The sequence below is a fragment of the Alnus glutinosa genome, chromosome 4, assembly GCF_958979055.1.
Source record: "Alnus glutinosa chromosome 4, dhAlnGlut1.1, whole genome shotgun sequence".
NCBI lineage: Eukaryota > Viridiplantae > Streptophyta > Magnoliopsida > Fagales > Betulaceae > Alnus > Alnus glutinosa.
In genome coordinates, this window is record NC_084889.1 from 10623241 (window position 1) to 10630113 (window position 6873).

At 37.9% G+C, this 6873-nt stretch overlaps 1 pseudogene; it reads right to left on the reverse strand.

Moving 5' to 3' along the window:
• Positions 1 to 2781: 2781 nt before the first annotated feature.
• LOC133865562 (probable LRR receptor-like serine/threonine-protein kinase At3g47570) lies at positions 2782 to 6193 on the reverse strand (annotated as a pseudogene).
• Positions 6194 to 6873: the final 680 nt, after the last annotated feature.

Here is a 6873-nt window from a genome sequence, read left to right on the forward strand (position 1 = left end):
AAAGTTTGATGATTAAACTTTTTATTTTTTATTCCCCTCCCCCCCCCCCCCATAAAAGTTTGATGATTAAACTTTTTGTTTTTTATTTTTATTTTTATTTTGTTTGTTTTTAGAAACATCCTCATCTCTTTCCTCATTCTCCCAATTTAGTAACGTGAAAAATTTACCACATTACTAAATATTGAAAATTATATTATTTTCTTAAAAATATATATATTGACATAATATTTACTAACATTCAAAATTATATTGACATTAAATTTAGTAATGTGCAAACTTTTGCACGTTTCTATTTGGTAATGTTTAAAATTTTCAACGTTACCAAATTTAGTAACGTGGAAAATTTTGAACGTTACTAGATGCTCAATTTTTTGTATAATTGGAACGTGTAAGTTTTCCACGTTACTGCTATAGTAATGTGCATAATACACTATGTTAGTATAATTCTGAATTTATATATACTGTTAAAAAAAAAAAAATCGAAATATATGTTAGTAACCTACAAAAGGTATCACGTTACTAAATAGTAATGTATAATGTTTTACATGTTACTATATTGTAACGTGGAATAATTATGCGTTACTATATAGTATCGTCCTAATTTTTGCAGGTTACTGAAGTATTTAGTAACGTATAAATTTATATAACGTTAGTATGTTTATTAGTGTGTTAATTTCTGCACGTTAGTAATATCTGGTTTTTTTGTAGTCTGAGAACTTACGAAGTTAAAATGAAGGGGAAACACTGAAAGCTGAAGCAATGGCCCGGTGAGATTTAAGACACATTTTTCTAGGTTTAATTGGGTAAGATTTTTTTTTTTTTTTGGAATTTTGTTCTCTAATTTTTTATTTTTTATTTTTTTTATTGCTTGTGGACATGTGGAACGTAGTTTGGTCAGAGGGCTTTTTTAGGTTTAATGGCTTTTGATATCTATAGCAAATTTGTGGATTGTAAATTGGTTTTGTGGATTGTAAATTGGTTTTTTTTAGGTTTATTTGGTTAAGGCAAAAAAAAAAATTAATTAGGCAAGGGCCAACATAATTTTTTAGAAGGGGTCAATAATTTTTTGAGAAGGGGCCAATGGGCTAAATTTATTTATTTATTTATTGGGCACTGCCTCTGTGTGCATTTATTAATCAAGACTATAATAGTTAGAACCCCGCTCCACCTTGCAGTGTAACTCAATGACGCCGTCTCTGCCCTCGCGCTTGGACTCATCGATGCATATGCCAACGTCTCCCTCCAGAATTATGCAGGGTAGAACCCCCTCCAGGAGGCCCTCGTTCGCCAGACCTCTGACATCGCGTTCATCCTTATCTGCCAGCACCACCGCTTCGCCTAGAGCAAGTGGCGCCAGAGACTTGAGAGATAAAGAGAGTGAGCCAGGAGTGAGAGAGTGAGACTTGAAAAGTATTGATAAGTCCTATGAAGCGGAGGTTATTAGTTCAAATTGGCTGGAGACCACGCCTCATGAAGCGGATGTTACTATCCCCCTTCTGTCTTCTTCTGTGGACATGTTAAAAAAAAAAAAAAGTATTGATAAAATAATAAAGAATAAAAAAGTATAAAGAAAAAGTAAATAAATAATATTTAATTGATATAAGGAAAGGTAAAGAAAAATTATTGTGGGATGTATTTTAATAAGAAATTAAAAAGTAATTTTATTTTCTATATTTAGAAATAAAGGTTGGATAGCTGCAGAAATGAGAAAACGCTTTAATAAAATAAAGCAAGTAACGGAACTAATCCACGGTGAATTAAGTCACATATGCTATCATTAGAATTGTATCAAAATTATTAAAATATTCAAAAGATATATATAAAAATAAAATGATTATAATTATAATTATTAAAAAAAATTGACCTGGCCTCAAGCCCACGCACATTCTAAATTAATACTAAAAGTTTCAAGCCCTTTTTTCCATATCAAGCCTAGCCTAAGGCCATTTAACCTTAAGAGGATTAATAAGCCTACTAGATCATGTCAAACTCAACCCAATTAAATCAAAAAGACTTAGCCCACAGTTTATGCCAAATCCAAGTCCATTTCATCAAGTGGAAATTAAACCCATTAAATCAACTAACTTGGATCCGTAAATTTAAGCAATATTCATTCCAAAAACTTAACCAATCTTTAAATCTAACAACATGATTTTTCTTTAAAAATCAAACCACCTTCTCTTAAGAAACTAATATGCATCTCATAAACTAGAACAACAAGGTCAGTTTAAAAACTAGAAGGTAATACTAGTTTTGCACAAGTCACAATTTACAATAAGGAAAAAAATATACTTTAACCCCCCTCCCCCAAGCAGAAATTGGACCTATTTTTCAATTTTGCTTTAAATATTTAGAAAGTAGCAAACGATCCCCGCGAAATTTTAGCCGTTGGCAAAAAAGACCCTCTGTCAATTTCTTCCATCTCTTTTGATGGAAAGCCAGTCAAGCGTGACACATGACTTTTTTAGTCATGACCTCTCAAAAATGTTTCGAAAAAAAAAAAAATGAAGGGGGGGGGCGGGGAGGGGGTTCAAGCCACCCCATGGGCCGTGAGGGTGGTTCATGGGGTGGCAAATCACCCCTAAGCCAACCAAATGGGAGTGGCCAAGCCACCCCAAATCCTTGAGGGGTGGTTTGCCACTCCCAGGCTAGCCTAATAGGGGTGGCTCGTGTTGTACTCACAAAACAAATACCAGTCGGCAAGTAGTTACTTGTAATTCAAGTTAGATATTAGTTGTAGTCGGTTATTGATTGTATCAATGTATAAATATATTACTTGTACTACATTTTATTCATTCGGCTCATTCAATAATACAAGAGATCATTCTCTCTCCAGAATATTTTCTCTCATTCTCTGTTTTCTAATCTCTGTTCTTGATCTCTTTCTTCACTTTCCTTCCTATTGTTCATATTTTGATACTATCCATGATGGGAGCTGCAGGTTTGAAAAGTATGTCTCTTGCAGATTCCAGTTTCTGTAGAGCACTTCTAATAGTAATGCGGCCATAACGAGATTCCTCGGTGCAAGATAGCGCGCCCAACCCCAAGGATTGTGATCAGGCAACTATATTGAAGATCGAGGCTTATGGGCTGGCCATCATGGTAAAGGCTGCTCATAAGCAGTAGCAGCTCAGGGTCGAGTACTCGCACCACGTTGGCGGGGAAAGATGACCGCACCCATTTGGTTAGGTTTAGGCTTCCACTGAAGCTCTCATGTGTTGGGTTCTTCCCAGTAAAGATCTCAAGCAGCATTATGCCGAAGCTGTATACATCTCCAGCCGTTGATGGTTTCTCTCCCAAACCATACTCTGCATCATAGAAGATTCATATGCTAACAAAATTAAGAAAAAGTAGCTAATTTTATCAATTACCCAACAGCCGTTCATGGTTTCTCTGCCAGTCAAAAAGGCCTCTTCAGGTGAAGAATGTTGAAATGAAGAAAATAGAAGAGAGAGATGTACGTTATGGTACTAACCTGGGGGTATGTAACCGATGGATCCCTTCAGAACATGTGAAGCGCTAATGGAAGGTTGATTGCTTGTTCTTTCTATCAGCAAGCTGGCCAGGCCGAAATCTCCCACCTTTGCTGCCATGTCTTCACCCAAAAGAATGTTGCTGGGTTTCAAATCACAATGCACCACTGGAACTTCACAGTCATGGTGTAAGTAATCCAATGCACAAGCAACGTCAATGGCCACATTCAATCTATCCACAACATTCAAGGCATCCCCATTTGTGTGCTTCTTCTTACCCTTGACCCAGTCTTCTAAGCTGCCATTACTCATAAATTCATAAACCAGAGCCAGAAATCCCATGTTCTTGAAGTCCATGCTAGAGCATGATGTGATAAGTCGAACAAGATTCCGATGCCTAACATTCCTCAAAGCCTCGCACTCTGCCAAAAAACTCTTCCAAGAGCTCGTCCTCTCAGTCTCAAGGACCTTAACTGCCACAACAATTCCTTGCCGTAGATAGCCTTTAAACACTGACCCAAAGCTACCTTTCCCAATAAAGTTTTCTTGGTTGAAGTTTCCTGTTGCCCTACGCAGCTCATTGTATGAGATCGTTTGACGATGTCCTTTCAGCAGTTGAGAAGCTTTTGTAATCTTTGATGTGCTTTTCTTTATGTAGAACGCTAAGAACAGTAAGCCAAGTATGAAGAATAGGACTAATGGGACTAGGATAAGTAAAACTTTGGCTACCTTTCTTCCGGCACCACTTTGAGAATTGACACATGCCAAATGCAAGCAAAGCTTTGGGTTGCCTTCCAAATGAACTTCAGAGAGATTTCTAAAAATTCCACCGCTGGGAACTACCCCTTCCAAATTATTGAAAGATAGGTTCAAGAACTGAAGGGCTTTTAGGTTTTGGAGTTCAGCAGGAATGGAGCCAGAAAGTTGGTTGGAGGAGAGATCGAGAGAGTCCAGGCCTTTCAATTCTCCTAGAGTATTCGGAATAGGACCTGAAAGTATATTCCTGACCAAGAATAATTCCTCCAAGCTCTCACAGTTTCCGATTGACCTCGGAATATCACCAGATAAACGGTTGTCAGAGAGATCAATGGTAACAACCCTTCCCAGAGCAATTTCTGGAGGTAGAGGTCCACTTAGAAAGTTATTGGACAGATTAAAAACAGTGCTCAAACTAGGGAGACTTAGAATTTCACTGGGTATGCTCCCATTGAACCTGTTGTTGGATAAGTCCATGGAAAGAAGACTCTTGAAGTTTCCAAAAGTAGTGGGTATTTTACCCACCAAACTGTTTCCTGATAGATCTATATGGTTTAACTTTTGGAGATTACCAAGGGAATTTGGAATACTGCCAGAGATCCGATTTTTGGCCAAGCCCAACATCTGCAGTTCCTCCAACCAGCCTATTTCAGGTGGGATTTCACCTGAAATCGAATTGCCGCTCAAATTTAGCAAAGCCAGGCCAGTAAGATGACCAATGGAGGCGGGTATGTTACCATGAATACGATTTCCTCCCATGTATAACTTTGAGAGAACCTTAGAAAGATTGCCTATTGATTCTGGAATCACACCCTCCAAAAGATTGCCTTCGATGAAAAGGAATTCGAGGAGAGTGCTATTTAGCAAAGAAGTAAGGAAACTGAGACCACCCACACCCGAACTAACAATCCTATTATAACCAATAATATAGCTTTTAAGAAACGGGAGATTTCCCAGGCCTGGCGGTACTGTTCCTTCTAGAAGATTGAATCCTAAGTGGATGATTTCTATATTGGTGAGATTGTGCAAAGACCATGGAATTTTTCCTGTGAATTTATTACCGCAGAATCTCAAATCTAAAAGATTTGAGAGTTTAATTCCAATATCTCCGGGAATTTCACCCCAAAGTTTGTTTGAAGATAAGCCCAAAGAAACCAGGGAGGATATGTTGTATATTGATGGAGAAATGGTGCCAGACAAATCGTTGTCGGTGAGATCAAGCAGCTTCAGATTTTGAAGACGGCCTAAGCCACTGGGTATCATACCACTAAGAGCGTTGGTGCCTAAATTGATTTCTGTGAGTGACGAAATGTTTCCCAAGGCTGCTGGAATTGCACCATATAGATGGTTTCCTCCCAACTTCAAGACTCGGAGATTCGTCAAGTTGCCAAGCTCTTCTGGAACTCTTCCTGTAATCTTGTTTCCCATCAAGTCGAGGGTCTGGAGTTGGGTCAATTGGCTTATATTTGAGAGCAGCACACCTTCTATGCGGTTGAAGCTCATGTTAAGAACTCTCAAACGGAAAAGATTGCCGATTTGATGAGGAAGCTTTCCTGCAAATTGGTTGTTTTGGAGTTGAAGGGAACGGAGGAAGGAGAGATTGCCAATATGAGGGGTGATGGACCCTTTGAGTCCAAAACGTGAAAGGTGAAGGCCAACCACTCTGCGGGCAGGGTTGTTGCAGAAAACTCCAGTCCAATTGCAGGGAGATGATGAGTTTTGGTCCCAAGAAGACAGAGGGTCGGGAGGCTCAAGACTCATGGCAGACTTCTTGAATGAGAGTAAGGCTTCCTTGTCTGTAACAATACTTAGAGTAGTAGCCGAGTCTACTGCAAGAAAAATGGAGTTGAAATACGAGATCAGGACGAAGAATAAGGTAGACGGAAGCACTAGATGGGAAGGGAGAGCCATAACTAGGTTTTAATTTTTAGTTGGATCGAAGGGATAGAGCATGGTACGTGTATTATGTATACGTCCCTTTGGAACACAAAAGATGTATATTTATAACAATCCGGCCAGCTGCTGCAGCGCTTGAAATTCACATGTTAAAATATGTTGCTCTTGATCATGGGGATGCATTTTTTTTTTTTTTTTTTTTTAATTATTATTTTTTTTTATTCGAATATGGGAAAAGGGGGAAAGGGGATCTTGATGGGGATGCCTTAATCGACAGTTGAACATATGTGTTAGTAATAAACGACATCATGGGGCCCTTATGGAACTTATAATTTTCAATTGCGTATTGGCGACTCCAAGCGGGAGTCTTTGCCTTGACTCTTGAGACGAACTTTCAAACTCATATCATTTAGACATTTACGTCGCCTTAATTTATTTCTCGTGGTGTACATTTCTTACATGAGTCAAGAAAAAAAAACACTTTGGTTATTCTTAACATATTTCACTAAGAATAATGAACGTTTGTGGGTCATATACATATTTCTTATGAAATAAGGATAAATATTATAATTCATTATATTCACTCATTTAATCAACTGATTTAATTTCTTCCTTTTTCATTTTCTCTTTTTCGTGCCTCTCAAACAGATTGCTAGTGATATTAGTTAATATATCCATCTAATTCATCTCATTTTGATTGTTGTGGAGAAGGATATTGATTACGAGATAAGTGGAATTGGGGCTTTTC